The sequence below is a fragment of the Notamacropus eugenii genome, chromosome 2 (genome assembly GCF_028372415.1).
Source record: "Notamacropus eugenii isolate mMacEug1 chromosome 2, mMacEug1.pri_v2, whole genome shotgun sequence".
Lineage (NCBI taxonomy): Eukaryota > Metazoa > Chordata > Mammalia > Diprotodontia > Macropodidae > Notamacropus > Notamacropus eugenii.
Window position 1 is genome coordinate 207,802,804 of NC_092873.1, and position 16,754 is coordinate 207,819,557.

The window sequence follows — 16,754 nt, forward strand, 5'->3', positions numbered from 1 at the left end:
ATCTTTAGGTGGCTTTGTAGTTGAGAAGTATAGAATACTAAGGGCCTTGAAGCTTGGATTTTAATTCCAATTTTGTCATTTAGCATTTGAGTGACAAATTATTTCACCGACCTGTCAGGTCCCTTGTTTGTAGCATTGGATCAGAACACAGCATTAGGAGATGGAGATCAGATTTAAAACCAGAAATACCCTTAAAGGTTATCTAGTCTAATTTGCTTATTGTACAGATGAAGAAACAGGTCCAGGGAGGGAAAGAGACTTTCCTAGGGTCACACAAATAGTAAGTTAAGTATCAGTGTCTAAATTTGAACCTTGTACCTCTTTCTCATTCCACTTATGCTAGTATAAAGATTGAATTTTATTTCACCTATTATAAGGATGCTGGGATGAAAGATGTAATGACTAATTTTTTTAACTCCATTGTCTAATGTACCTCTCAGATGATATTGGCAGAAAAAATGCTCTGATTAGAAGCTATGTCCATATTCATCACTTATTAGTTTCCGAAGCGCTTTTATGCTCATAATCATTTTTTATCTTTCCCCACAACCCTGTGAAGAAAATAGGACAAATGTCTTGAATTTTCTCTAGATTTTGTCAGATGAGGAGACTGAGTCTCAAGAGACATGAAATTACTTGCCTAAGGTGGAACAACACGGAATGACAAAGCTAAGACTTTGATGTTTCTCAAGTACTCTTCCCAAATGCTGAGAAATCTCAATGGCATTAACTTAAATTCTCTCATCCATGCTGCAAAGATCTTGTCTAATATAATACACGATGGCTTACACCCACATTACAATTCAAAAGAATTGTTGTTAGTGTGTTGTAGCATCTGGTTTTCATGGACTCTGGCCAGGACTTGCCAGTCAGTGAGTCATGAGATACTTGGAGGATGGCAGCAGTCAGCTTTTTCATATTTATTTTTGAAGATGGGAATTATGGAGCATCAACATTCAAAGTCTTTAGGGAAATTCAGATGCCCAGAGAAATTTTTTCAACATCCCAAGACACCATAGAACAAGGCATGTTAGATTGGGAACTTCTCATATGTGCATAAGCCTGGATTCTTAGACAAGCTTTATTGAGTCAATTTTGTACTCTCTTGTTTGAGCAGAGTGTTATATACATAGTAGGCACTTAACAAATATTTGTTTAATTTCCTTAACTGAATGGAATTGAAGACATTATTTGAGATTTATTGAATATAAACTTGGAAACTTGTGTTCAAATGCTTTTATAGGTTTCTGATAAAATCTTTTTAAATTCAGTAAAAGTGAGTTGATTTTAAAATGTTTTTGTTGATAGCTTGTATTTCTTACAAAGAATATTTTTATAGAGTAATAAAATCATCACAACTTATCAATAGATTGAAATTCCAAAACTATATGTAATGCTTAATATCTGTAAACCTCTCACCTCCATGAAGGTGTGGGTTGAGAATATCTTCTCATATCTCTTCATTCTAGTGATGCTTGATTCTTATAATTTCGTCACATTCACTTTTGATTTTTTCTTTGTGGTTGTTCGTCATTTATATTGTGGTTGCCATGTATGTTGTTTTCTTGGCTGTATGTACTTATTGTGCATCAGTTAATACTGATCATTAGACAATTTTCTGAATTTATCCTTATAGTCTTTCTTACGGAATAGTAATACTCTATTATATTCCTATCCCACAACTTTTTGGCCATTCTCTAGTTGATGGGTATCTATTTTTTTTTATAGTTCTCTGCTATCAAAAAATTGCTGCTAAAATATTTTGATGTATATGGGAACTTTTTAATGATGTTTTCTGACTCTTCTGTCACCATAGCATACCATGTATCCCTTCCTTGCCCCTCTCTGAGAATCAACCCACATGACAGATGATATCTAGGATCTTCCTTCTCAGTGAAAACTTTCTGGAGTTATAAGCCTAGTAATGGAATCTCTAAATTAATTAATACAGATATCATGTTTAATTTAATTGTGTAGTTCCAAATTGCTTTCCAAAATGATTTTTACCATATCACAGTTCCACCAACAATGTATTACTGTGCCTATCGTTCCACAACTTTTCCAAAATTGACTACTGCTATTTTATGCTATCTATCAATTTTCAGGATGTGAGACAAACCTCTGGGTCGTTCTGACTTTCATTTCTGTTATTATTAGTGATTCAAAGCATTCTTTGTTTGTTTGTTTGTTTTAATTTATTTGTTTTTACTTTTGAACATTCATTTCCATAAGAATTTCAGTTCCAAATTTTCTCCTCATCTCTCCCCTCCCCCAAAACCCAAGACACAATGCATTCTGATTACCTCTTCCCCCAATCTTCCCTCTCTTCTATCACACCCCTCCCCTTATCCCCATCTTCTCTCTTTTCTTGTAGGGCAAGATAGATTTCTATACCCTATTACTTGTATTTCTTATTTTCCAGTTGCATGCAAAAACAATTCTCAACATTTGTTTCTAAATCTTTGAGTTCCAGCTTCTCTCCCTTCCTCCCTCCCCACATATTCCCACTGCAAAGGCAAGCAATTCAATATAGGCTATACATGTGTAATTTTGCTAAAGACTTCCATAATAGTCATGTTGTGAAAGATGACCTATATTTCCCTCCATCCTATCCTGTCCCCCATTTATTCTATTCTCTCTTTTGTCCTTGTCACTCCTCTAATTACTCCCTCCTCCCATTTGCCCTCCCTTCTATCATCCCCCCCACAGTTTGCTTATCCCCTTCTCCCCTACTTTCCTTTAGAGTATTTCATATGAAATTGAGTGTGCATGTTATTCCCTCCTTAAGCCAAATATGATGAGAGTAAGTTTCACTTTTTGCTTCTCACCTCCCCCCCTTTCCCCTCCATTGAAAAACCTTTTTCTTGCCACTTTTATGCGAGATAATTTGCCCTATTCCATTTGTCCCTTTCTCCTCCCAATATATTCCTCTCACCCCTTAATTTTATTTTTTTAGATATCATCCCTCCTTATTCGATTCACCCTGTGCCCTCTGTCTATATGTATATAATCCTTCTAACTACTCAGATGGTAAGAAAAGTCTCAAGAGTTACAAATATGATCTTTCCATGTAGGAATGTAAACAGTTAAATTTTGGTAAATCCCTTATGATTTCTCTTTTCTGTTTACCTTTTCATGCTTCTCTTGATCCTTGTGTTTGAAAGTCAAATTTTCTATTCAGCTCTGGTCTTTTCATCAAGAATACTTGAAAGTATTTCATTAAATATCCATTTTTTCCCCTGAAGTATTATTATACTCAGTTTTGTTGGGTAGGTGATTCTTGGTTTTAATTCTACTTCCTTTGACTTCTGGAATATAATATTCCATGCCCTTTGATCCTTTAAGGTAGAAGCTGCTAGATCTTGTGTTTTCCTGATTGTATTTCCACAACACTCAAATTATTTCTTTCTGGCTGCTTGTAAAATTTTCTCCTTGACCTGGGAACTCTGGAATCTGGCTATAATATTCCTAGGAATTTTTTTTTTCAGATCTCTTTCAGGAGGTGATTGCTGGATTCTTTTAATATTTATTTTACCCTCTGGTTCTAGACTATCAGGGCAGTTTTCCTTGATAATTTCGTGAAAGATGAGGTGTAGGTTTTTTTTTCATCATGGCTTTCAGGTAGCCCCATAATTTTTAAATTATTTCTCCTGGATCTGTTTTCTGGGTCAGTTGTTGTTCTAATGAGATATTTCACATTGTCTTCTATTTTTTCATTCTTTTGGCTTTGTTTTGTAATTTCTTGGTTTCTTATAAAGTTGTTACCTTCCATCTGCTCCATTCTAATTTTTAAAGAACTATTTTCTTCAGTAAGCTTTTGAACTTCCTTTTCCATTTGGCTACTTCTGCTTTTTAAAGCATTTTTCTCTTCATTGGCTTTTTGGCCGTCTTTTGCCATTTGGGTTAGTCTATTTTTAAAGGTGTTATTTTCTTCAGCATTTTTTGGGTCTCCTTTAGCAAGTTGTTCACTTGCTTTTCATGTTTTTCTTGCATCACTCTTATTTCTCTTCCTGATTTTTCCTCTACCTATCTTACTTGATTTTCAAGATTCTTTTTGAGCTCTTCCATGGCCTGACACCATTGCAAATTTTGGATGAAGAAACCTTGACTTTGATGTCTTCCTCTAATGGTATGCTTTGTTATTCCTCATGAAAGGATGGAGGAAAAGACCTTTTCTCCAAAAAAGTAACCTTCTATAGTCTTATTTTTTCCTTTTTGGGGGCATTTTCCCAGCCAGTTACTTGACTTCTGAGTCCTTTGTCAAGTAAAGGATGTAAGAACCTGTAAGTTCTCAACTCCTCCAAGATGGCACAATCAAAGCCTATGCTTTGGTATGGGAGCAACCACAAGCTTTTCTGTCTAAGATCTGTGAGTAGGGTTCCCTCTCCACAACAGCCCCTTGCTCCACCACACCAGTGCTCCTCCTCACCCCAGGGATGCCACTCAGGGCTGAGATTCAGATCAATTGCTTGATTCCCCCAGGGTCTTTAGGCAGAGGGCTCCAAAAATGGACACTGCTGCCTGGGACCAGGGCTAGGGCAGGACCTTGCTCCCTTCTCACCCAGGTGAAAGAACTTTCTCACTGACCTTTGAAGCTGTCTCTGACATCTGTGGGTTTAGGAATCTTGGAACTGCAGCTGCTACTCATGTTTCCATGCCCTGAAGCCTGCTCTAGTCTTGTCTATGCTGCAGAGTGCAAGACTGGGCTGCACTCCATGGACTGTGCTCTACTCTGAGACTAGTGCAATAGACCTTTCTTGTCAGCCTTCCAGGATGCCTTGGGCTGGAAATCTCTTTCACCCTGTTGTTTTGTGACTTCTGCTGCTCTAGAATTTATTTAGAGTCATTTTTTACAGGTATTTTATGGGCTTTGAGGAGAGCGCTACAGCAGATCCATCCTTCTACTTCACCATCTTGGCTCCATCCCTCTCTAAAACCTTCTTTAATGTGATTTTTTTAATAAAATCTTACAACTCAAAGCATTATGCACTTCATCAATCTTCTGTACATACAGAAATGCAATGATGACTATATTCTAATTCATATGCACACATATGTATACACTTATACATATTACACATGTATGTAGCACCATGGTGAATTGTTATAGAGGCTTTAATTTTCATTTGTACTTCAGTCATTATCTACTGAGAAACCAGGATCACCAGTGAAATATGAACCAGTCAGTGTAATTCCTGAACATTCTGCAGCTTTGATTGACTGGTTGGAAGGGCAGTGGAAACTGATTAATCAAAAAGTTCCTGGACTTTGAAACAAAGACAAACCTGGAAAAGCTTCTTCGAGAACTTCAAGCAGTGCAGCTTGGGCATTGATAAATGTAAAATAACAAATGAAAATATATCATCTTGACAGGGCCCAGAGTTTTCCTGGAGCAAAGGAATCTCCAAATCTGAGATGAAAGGCGAGAAATAGGAATGATACTATATGTGATGGCTCATGGATGGTCAAGGACATGGTTTATAAAAGGTGGTGGCTCATTTCAGATTTTGTTATACAAAATTTTTTGACTCAAAAATAATATCCCACTTAACCAGATGATGAGTGAAAGTTGTCTCCCTTAAATGGAGACGTCTAAATTTGAACTCAGGAAGACCTTGGTACAAATTTTATCTTTGACTTTAACTAAATGATCTTGATTTTTTAATTAAATTATTAATTTAATATTATTATTATTATAGTAAGTATTAATTATAATTATAATTGTATACAATTATATATAGTATATATTATGTTATATATATTATTATATATTGTATATATGTATATATATACATATATATTATATGTAATATAATATAAATTATATATAATATATAATCATTAAATTATTAAACTCCATGTGTCTCAAACAGTGTTTTATGAAAAATCTGCTAAGATACTGATAAAAGTCTTCTATATTTCCCACAATAGTGAAATCAGAAATCCTTGCTATATCTGTGTGTTGTTTTTTTGGCTCCAAAAATATGATTCATATGTTATATTGATTGTCATAATTATCAGAGAGAAAATAGCAGAACAATAAAACGTATAATTGAAATGATCAGTACTATAGTAGGCAAGGTAGAAGAAACAGTAGAATATGAAAAAATTAAAGATTTTTCAATTTAATTGTGGCACTAAGAAAAATGAAGCAAAAAAAGTACTGAACAATGTTAGACAAAGTATATTTGTACAGTTGGTAATATAAGCTAGCTCTAATAAAACTTTAGAAAAGGTCAGTGAAAACAAGAGTGGCCAGAGTAGGCTTCATGGAAAATGTAGGATTTGATCTGATCTTTGTGTGGTTAAAAGCTGATGCTATGCTTCTAGTGGAACACTGATGTCAATAAAGGCGAAAGGAGGAACTGGCAGTGCACTCATAAGATCATGAGTAACTAATCCTGATAAAGCAGACAGAACTCCTAGAAGTTCATAGGAAATTACTTTGACTAACTGGGGACAGATTTTGGAAGGCCTTGAAAGTCACATCTTGGAGTTTAGACAGTATATGGGAAGAAGTAGAGACAATAAGTTTTTGGAGAGGAGGGACACGGGTGATGAGAAAAATAATATTCAAGGAAAACTAACCTGTTGGGGTCCCCTAGACCATTACAGAGATCCCTAAGCCCCGACCCAAGGCTCTTGTCCAGCAAGAGGCCTTGATCTAGTGAGTAATGAAATGAGGCGGGAGGCAAGTTGGTGAGAACTCCATTTATTCCAGCTAGCTCACATGCATATATAGTCTTAATTACATGAACATTCCTAAGCCTATACATTGAACCTATCACCTAACACTTTTCCTTATATGGGTGTCTTCACTGGACACCCGGAGCTGGACAAAGAACTGCCACGTTGCAAACAAAGATGAGACCCTTCCTCCTGAAATCCATCTAGTTCCACCCCTACTGACAAGCCCCCAAGTTATCTAGGCAGGCTCTCAGGGTGGCATCCTACGATGGACAGGGGTTGGTTCTAACTCATCCCATTACACTAACCTACAAGTGATATGCAAGATAGAGGAATCTTCAACACTTGTCTTTTTCTCCTATTTATGAATGTCAACCTAAGTGGCAAGAAAACATGGTGCAGTAGAAGGGCACATTGGGAAATATACCTGGATTCAAATCATGGCTCTACCACTTGCTACCATTATGGTCTTGGGCCAATCACTTAACATCTCTGAGCCTCAGTTTTCTCCCGCACAAAATGAGATAATTGAACTAGATGACTTTTAAAGACCCTTCTGCTTAAAAATCTATTATTCCATTTGAACAATTCAGTAAGTTTCTCGCAGAAGTTTGCATATAAAAATAATGAATTGTGCAGTAATTGTTGAATTTACCAATTGTTTTTGCATAAAGAATTAACCAAAATGTTTCTCTTTATAGGTATGGAGTTCTTTGGAAATCTTAGAATACTGTTGATATTCCCCAGGGTCACAGTACTATAATTCAATACTTTCTTTGATGTGTTAATTGTAGAATGTAGATGTCCTACCAACAAAACTTAGAAGTAAAACCAAATATTTAAGAAAAATCATAGGGAAATGCCTATTGAGTAAGGGAAAGTGAATAAAGCCTTATTGATCTATCTGAGGGGTGGAGTGATATTTCCCCTGATGCTACCATATGAGATAATAAGCAAGGGTTTAAAAACAGGACAAAGAGGATCAGAATTCGTTAGTTTTCATCTATCACAAAAATCCTTACAGCAAGGCATATTCTAAAAATAAATTCTAAAAAATCCTGAAAATAAAATGGCATCTTTATTAGGCCAGAACAGGTTGGGGATAGCCAAGAGTCATGAATGAGTACAACTAAGCAAGAAACACATGACATATACTGCACATCTACGAAAAAAAGCAGTCAAGTCAGAAAGGGTAAATTGAGGCAGAGAACAGCACTCTGCTACCACATAGGTCTACCTAGGCCAGTATAAGAATGCATTTAAGTGATCAGTGAATGATGAGGAATGAAACCAGGGAGAATTCACCACTGATCCTAGTTCCAAGGCTATTTGCAAACTACTCCATTCTCTCTCTGTTTGATTTGAATGACTCTGGGTCTAAAGGTGAAAAACATTTCCTCACCCAGGAAAAAAAGAATTAGAATCCTGTAGATAAATCCTACCCCCTAAATGAGGGAGAGATTGAGATGCTAGGATTATCTTGTGACAATGTTTAGACAATATAAAACTGGAGTAAGATTTATAATGTGATTCTATTTTATGTGTGAAAATGGGAAACATTAAAAAACATTGTAGACATCTACATTTATGAATTTCATAGATTGTTATATTTTAAAGAAATCTTAAAATTTATTAGTTTGATAGCTGAGTGACCTGAAGTTCAGCAAAATAAGGTGACTTGACCAAAATCATGCAATCAGTGTCACAAAGCAAGTAGGGACTCAACTTAAATGTCTTTCCTACTGATTTGATGCTCTTTCTAGTAACCCAAACTTCTTTCCAATATCCATGATTTCTGACTTCTCTGTTCTTTTGGTTCCATTGTTAAAATTCATATATAATTTACAACTTTGATCTTGATCAAACCCATTTGAAATCAAACTGAAATCATCTTTGCTTTGAACATCTCCAAAATTTTGAACCATCAGGATTTAACTAATAAGCTTGCACAAGACGCATTCAGAAAAATAGAAGCCAATGTCTCGGTATCACAGAATTTCAGGGCTAGGTGGTGCCTTAATCACCTCCAGCCCATCCTCTACGGAGGAAAAAATTTCCCACTATAATATACCAGACAAGTGATTATCTAGTCCAAATGAAGAACTCTAATGAGGGAATACTTGTTAGGTACCTTCCAAAACAACCCATTCTATATTTGCATAGTTCTTATTTTTAAGAAATATTTTTTCCCCTGGAAGATAGCCTAATTTGGTTCATTGTTACTTCTATCCATTATTCCTAGTTCTGCCCAAAGGAACCAAAGAGAACCAGTCTCACCCCTCTTCCAGGAGACTGATTTTGACATATTTGAAGACAATTTTCATGTGTCTCTGAGTGAGGAAGAACATTAAATCACTACATTAGGTAATATTCAGACACTGAATAACAAGGAGATAGAACAGAAAGAGTGAAGACAGAAGATATATGAAGTATGATGTAGTTAAAATAAAGGAATAAAGGATTTCTCTGAGGACCCAAGTGAGGTTGTTTAGGAACTTGGATGAACCACATTGTAAGTAGTCTCTCCAGGGCTATAGAATGGAGCCCACCTACCCTTTTGATCTTGTTACTCTTCCATTTTCTTCCGCAAATCCTCCAACGGGGTAATTTACCCAAAGTCCAAGGGGTAAAGGGTGGCAAGTGGTGGGAAATTGCCCCTAGATTGTTTGACATTGCCCAACTAGTAAGAATGGAACACATGTACTATCCATTAGTTATCTCTCACATGATTGACCCAGTTCTATTTCTGGTTATACATCTCTGATTATATCCACTGCACCAATTCTTCATTAGTAGTATGTTGTAGCCTACAGTGCCTGACTCATAGAAGGTGATTAATAAATGCTTATTGTCTGACTGACTACTTACATGTACTATAAACTTCCCCCTTTGGGGAGAATTAGCACTTAATTTGACAGCATGAATGAAGTTCTTGTTAAGTGTTAATTATGTGCAAAATTCTGTTTTGAGCACTTGAGATGCAAATAGAAAAGGAACACAGTCTTTGCTAGCAAGGGATTCACATTTTAATGGTGGAAATGATACATATGAAAGGTTTGAGCTGAAAGTCAGAGGAAAAGGTCCCATGGTTCTTAGGGTTCAGCAGCAAAGCAGATGGTAATGCTTCTTCTTAAGGTCATTTGCACTGAGAAAATTATATCAGTTTCTGATATTGAATTTGACTCTGCAAAGGACTTTGGTGACAAAAACTTTTCTTTGGATCTTTAGTAGATATGGCCATAGCATACTTAGGAGCAGTTGCAAAACTGTATCTCCACAGTGGTTGTTTCTCAGGATTATGTCTAAGGGCACTGGGATGGAAGCATTGTTATTCCAATATATAGGTATGAATTGTCTTCATCAAGGTATATGGGAGATATTGGTGTTGGTGGTTTGACTTCCCTGGCATATTCTACCTTCTGTCTCTTCCTCAGGGTACTTTGTTGCTTCAATTGGGCTGGGATGCCTGCCCTGTGAATGGCAGTTGGTTGGCATTTGGTGGAGGTAGGTGGGCCCTTCTCCACAGGACTTGATTTTTCCTAGATAATGCCTGTGAGGAAGTAAGACTAGCAGTCTGGGGAGGGGACACAGGTATGGTGCTGCTACTCCCAAGGCTCTTATGATCCAAAATCAGGGTATTCCATGATTCACAGTCAAAAAATATTATTGGAAGAATATTAATTTGAAAAATAAGTGCCTTTATTTCAGGTTCAAGCTTAGAGTTATTTTTTAAAAACTCCTCCTTAGTCAAATCTGGTTTCAGTTAATTGTTCATCTGTATTAACTTCATAAGATATATTTGTTAATAGACCAGCTATATGAGTTTTCCATTCAACTTCACATCTACCTTACATGCTTATAGATGGCCAACTGTGTTAAGCTTAGCATCTTTATCCCCCTTATTAGCACTCTGTCATCAATGGAAATGGAATAAGACCACTTGAAGCTGAGGACCATTTGTAGTTTTCCTTGCTTCATGTGTTGCCATGGCCAAATAATTCATGACCAAGTAGCCAGCCCGCTGCTGATATTAGAAAACAGGGCAAAGACTATTTTTTTTTATTCATACTTCCAGCACCTAACATGGTGTCTAGCATATTAGGGATGCTAAATAAATGTCTTTGAATTGAATAAAATAAAAATTTCATTACAGAGTATTGTGATTTCCTTCAGCAATATTCATAAACCTCTGAAGTTGAAACAAAGAAGGATGTGTTAGGAGTCACACAGGATAGACTACATGTACGAACTAGCTGAAGGTTGGTGGGAGTGGCAATAGAGGGACTTGAGGCTGGGAGGAGAGAATATTATTAAAGTGACCCTAAGGTCTAAAGTAGAGAAAGAAGGGTGAGCAGAACGAGGCTTGAGAGACTTGGGGGAAGAGGAAATGATTGAGCTCCTTAGCCCAAACTAATATTTAGCTCATGAATATTCAGCATTCTTACAATAAATATTTGCTAAGTACTTTCTACATATAAAAGTCTGGTGATATCTCATTATTTCAGTGTGGTCTTGTCAATAAAGGTCTTTACTCCCTTCATCAGTTCTGATTGCAACCTATCAATGCCTTCATATACTTTGCTGAGGACTGTTGGTCTAAATCTACCCTTTCCCTCATATGGGGAACTTCCTTCATCAATGAAAATTGGCAGCAATTGCGCATCTTATAATCTCAGTGAGTGTTGGAATCCAGAGAAATGACTTGCCTTTGATCACAAGAGTCACTAAATGTCAATAGCAGGGGACCAGGTCTGCATGATTCCACAGTTAGTGCTTTCTTCCTTATACTATTTTTACCTCTGCTGCTGATACAAATACGTAAAATACATTCTCTGTCTGTGAGAAAGAGTGGATATTTGCATGTACACAAATAATGTGATGAAAGAAGAGAATTGAATCCAGAATATTCTAGGAAAATTTAATGAAGGTGAGATGACAGTCAGCTCCTGGATCAGGGTAGACTACATGAAGCAGTTAGCATCTGAACTGTATCTTGTTAATTTTTGAAAATATCTCCCAGTATTTGGATAGAGGAATAGGTACTCATTCAGGTCAACGTAGGGGCTAGTTGAGAATTTGTACTGAGTCATTTTTCAGTCATGTCCAACTCTATGTGACCTCATTTGGGGTTTTCTTGGCAAAGATACTGAAGTGATCTGCCATTTTTTTCTCAAGCTCATTTTACCGAGCAAATAGGCAAATACTGAGGCAAATAGGGTAAAGTGACTTGCCTAGGGTGAGACATCTAGTAAATGTCTAAGGCTGAATTTGGTCTTTCCACCCAAAGACTCAGGTCTTTCAGACTCCAGGCCTGGTCCTCCCTCTACTATATCACCTAACTTCTCAGTCAAGAATTAGACATCTGCCATTGATAGCTGGTATGTTTATCTACTTGCCCTATAGCCACTCCAAAGCACGTGCATCTCAAAGACCCATGATTAAAATGAACAACAACAAAAATACTGATTATTATACGCTAAAATCAGGAGAGATCTGATTTATAAAGCGTAGTGTTAGAATAGAAGGATCAATATACTTCAAATCATGGGATTAGGATTTATATCTTGACTCTACCACTTACTGGTAATGCTTTAATGCTGGACGGTCACCTAACCTTTCTGATCCTCATTTTCATCATGTACAAGATGGAGATAACATTACTCATACTTCTATTCTCACAGTGAAGATACATTGATAATAGTGAAGTGCCACACAAATGTGCGTTGTTATTATGACATGGTAGACAAAATACTGAACTTGAATCTGATGGAAGCCAGCTCTCTAAGCTGGATTTTTACATTTTTCAATGTAAGCATTTACACTTCAGAAGTTAGGAATCACTCTACAAATCACATATGACTCATTTCGTTGATTGTCAATAATGCAGATTAAAGTTAAAATAAATGTGTATGCATGTGTTTGTGTGTGTGTGTATGTATGTGTGTATGTGTGTATGTGGCTTCTGGGGAGTACAGTTGTTAAACATTTTAGCAGCACACCACTATATTGTCCTTCAAACATTGCTGGACTCGGCAGAAACATAGAATAAAGTTTAGAGAAAGAAGTTATTACCAGACTAGAGGCCTGGTGACTGGAAGGTAATAACAATAATAAATAATTAGAATTTATATAATGTTTTACAGTTTGAATTCTGCCTCACATGTGTGAAGAACCTAATCTTTCTGAAACTCATTCTTAAAAGCAAATTACAATAGGGTTGTATTGTGATGTAAATCTACCTCAAAGGGTTGTTGTGAAAATATAAGATTACCTAGATAGGTAAATATTTCAGTTCCATATTATTATCATGATAATTGTCTTCATCATTATTGCACATTATTCAAAGGAAGAAAATCTTGAAAATTGCTATGCTCAAAACAGAAAGAAATTTGATAGATTTTTAAATATATTAATTCCTTCGCGCTATGGTTCATCCATTTTTAAAATATGAGTACTACATATTCAGTTTGATAAATGTTCACTTCGCATTCATCTATAACTTCAACATTACTATGCTCTAAGGATTAGAGATAAACAAAATCTAATGGAAGGGTTGATCTAACCATTTGAACATACTTGGGAACTATATTATTATACGTACTTCTCTATTACTATTAGACACTTCTGTAACATCTTTTTTTCCAAACAATAAAAATTATTCTAATGCCTAAATTTATTATACAAACCAATTTCAGGGGATGATTTTTTGTCTAACATTATTGTTTCTTTTTGCAAAAAAAAAAAATAGATATTACAGAAAACAAAGTATTTTTGAAGCAAGATTTTAGTATTAATATTGTAAAAATTCTCATAGGAAGCATATTTTAATAAGCTCACAAAAAGATCATAGTTGATTACAATTTTGAATCAACTGAAATGAAATTGACAAAGCCAGTTGTCACTTAGTGGATATCATGTACATTAAAAGTACCATGCTTAAATGTTTTAAAATAGTTCAGTTATAATTGTGATGGCATCAATATTGCATAGGCATTGGTGAATTCTAGGTTATATGATGTTATTATTATCCCATTGGAGTCTTTGAGACCGCCATTTCTTTGCAAAGATACTGGAGTGGTTTACCATTTCCTTCTGCAGCTCATTTACAGATGAGGAATGAGCAAAACAGGATTAAGGACTCACCCAGGACCATACAGCTAGTAAATGTCTGTGCCCAGATTTGAACTCAGGAAGATGAATCTTCCTGACTCCAGGCCTGACACTCTAACTCCTGCACTTCTTAGCTGCTGATTAAATATAATTGACTGAAAGGAAGTAGGCAACCAGTACATCTAATTATTAGTTTTGGTGTGCTGGCCTGTGAGTTGTTGAATACATACATACTACATATATCCATGCATGTATACATACATATATAAGCATGGATGTGTGTTATACTGTATGTGTATCTGTGTATACATTAAGCTTCCACACAACATTTTTATAGGAAATAAAGCATCTTATGTGAGGCAACCTGGTATAATGGAAATGAGCCAAAACAAGAGAGAGAATAGCTGAATTTTAAGTTTCAGCTTGGCCACCTGCTATCTGTGTGACCATGGGCAGGTCATGTGATTATTCTGAGCTCCAGCTTCTTCAACTGTAAAAGGGGAATGGTTAATTAGTCAATCAGTAAATAAGCATTTATTAAAGACTTACTATGTGCCAACTACTGTGCTAAGCTCAGTAATTTCACCACTTCATAGAGTTATTCAAAGAAAAGTATTTTGCCAAATGTAAAACACTAGAAGCTGAGTTAACCTTGTTACTAACAAAAGCCTACATTGCATTATTTTTATAATCTTGATAATATCAACCCATAAACTACTTTACTTTATAGATTTGTTGCCTGCAAAGTGTTTGTAAACTCACTGCAGAAGCATAAGCTGGCCTTGTTATTTGAGATCATCAGGGGGAAAGATATCTTATTTATACCTTGATTATAAAACATCCCTTTCTGTTACATCAAAGATTCTTCTAAGTGAGCTGCTTCCTGGTTGAATGAAATTGGTGAATTCAATATTATGTCATGGTAAGAAATTGTGAACCACCATTAACTAGAATGGGATATGCCTTCCATGTACACAGGAATTTAAAGAGAGACCAAACAAATGTCCTCTGGACTAAATGATGCAATTGAATTTGAAATGCTTTCCTCAAATAGCCCCGGTCTTAGTGTCTTATGCTCACTCTTCTGGACTAAAGGACATTATAAGCTATTCCGAACAAAGATTTCGCTGAAAGACCATTCTAGCCTGCAAGCTGAGTGACAGAACTAAGGTTCCAATCTCCCAGTTACAGAATTCACCTTGGAAACGTATTCCTTATATCATCTTCTCCCTGGGGATACTGCCAAGTGTAGCATTGCAGAAGCTAGTGGCAAGCCAATGAATTCAGCAGTAGTAGTTTAAAAACTTGGCCCTCATCATTGAATTCATGAAGCTTTGCTAACATTTTCTGGCTACCAAGAAAGTGGCAATTTGGCACAACTTTGAGAAACTCCATTATGATTGGAAGGCAAGATATTTGGTGGCAGTTTGACAAGTCTGTCTGAACAGAAACCATTTGACATGCATTAATGCCTCTGGAATAGCTGTTCTTTTAAGTTTTTTAATTTTAATTTTATATATTTATTTCTTCCACTGTGGTTACTCCTTGTGAAGTAGAAGCAACACACTTATAGCAGAGGGATTTCCAGTTAGCCAAGTTGCCATTCTCTTGCTTGTATGTTTCATTATTACCATCCCACCCCTTTTCAAATATTTCAGTCCAACTCTCTAGTAATAAGAGCACTTTGCATTTTTGTATTGCATTTAAAATTTCAAAGCATATCCTAATATGTGACCCAATTTTGTCTTTATTAACAGTCTGGGGAAGTAGGTAGAGAAGTTAATATTGTTCACAATAAGCAAATTAAGGAATAGAAAAATTAACTGCCTGTCTTAAGGTTGTACAAATAACAGCAGAACTCCTAATTCCCTTTTCAATACCCTCTTTCTATATACTATCTTTTTAACTTTCTTGAGCTACTATACTGCTTGGCACCATGCCCAACCTACAGTCTGTAGTACATAGATTCACAATGATTAAATGGTTATTCAGTCAGTCAATAATTATTATTGAAGTATCTACTATGTACCATGCACTATGTTTGCAATGGGGACATCAAGAAAGGCCAAAAAATTCCCTATTTTCAAGGATCTCACAGTCTAATGGAATCAATGAAGAGGTTTTTTTGTGGAGGGTACTGGATGAGGTTTATTATCTCTCCATCCCACCCTGTCCACTTCTAAATCCACCCTCTCCAGCAAAGAAAAAGGACAGACCCCTAAAGACTATTCATTTGTTTTTGCGTTAGAAACAGGAATGTAGGAATATAACACATCTTGAATTATTCTTTTGCTAACCTACTCCAATTTTTACAATTATACCATGCTTTTAAAAAGTTCTGCACTTCGGTTTCAAGTGTAACTCTTGTTAAGAGAAATATGACTTGCCAACGACAACCACAAATGCCACAGATGTGGAAATTGCATTTGGCCAGTCGTCATGTTTAATGGTTTTTTTTTTTTCTTCAAATGTGTCATTACCTCTAGGCACTTTCTGAAACACATTTGTTCAGAACAGATAATGCACCTTCATGATCTTTCACAGAGAAGAAAGGGATTTTAATGAAAATGCCACTTTTAATAAGAAAATTTGATAATATGCAGTCTTGGTTGCTCTTGCTGAGGTATTAATGTCTAACATGTCCCTCCTTACCCCCTCCCCTGGATTCAATGACTAAAAGACCATGGAAAGAGAATTTTAAATATAGTTCTTAAGGACTTTGAAAAAAGACACCAGAGACAATAGAATTATCTTGATACCTGAGGTATACAATGCACGTAAAATATCATTCATGACATTTACACAAATTTTGTATATTGTTTTCTTTAAGAGCTCTGAGTTTTTATTCTGAAAAAATAAAAAGATTAGGCCAATCAAATTAGTAGCTATGGTGAACAAATCTAAATCATCTCACAATAATTGTATCTTCTCTCAATCCTCTTTCTCTCAAATACAGT

The 16,754-nt window shown here is 35.9% G+C and overlaps 1 protein-coding gene across 2 annotated transcripts in view; it reads left to right on the top strand.

The window, feature by feature from the left end:
* Window positions 1-16,754, top strand: part of NKAIN2 (sodium/potassium transporting ATPase interacting 2) — a 684,788-nt gene that overhangs the window by 280,214 nt on the left and 387,820 nt on the right. The gene's annotated exons all lie outside the window — the stretch shown is intronic.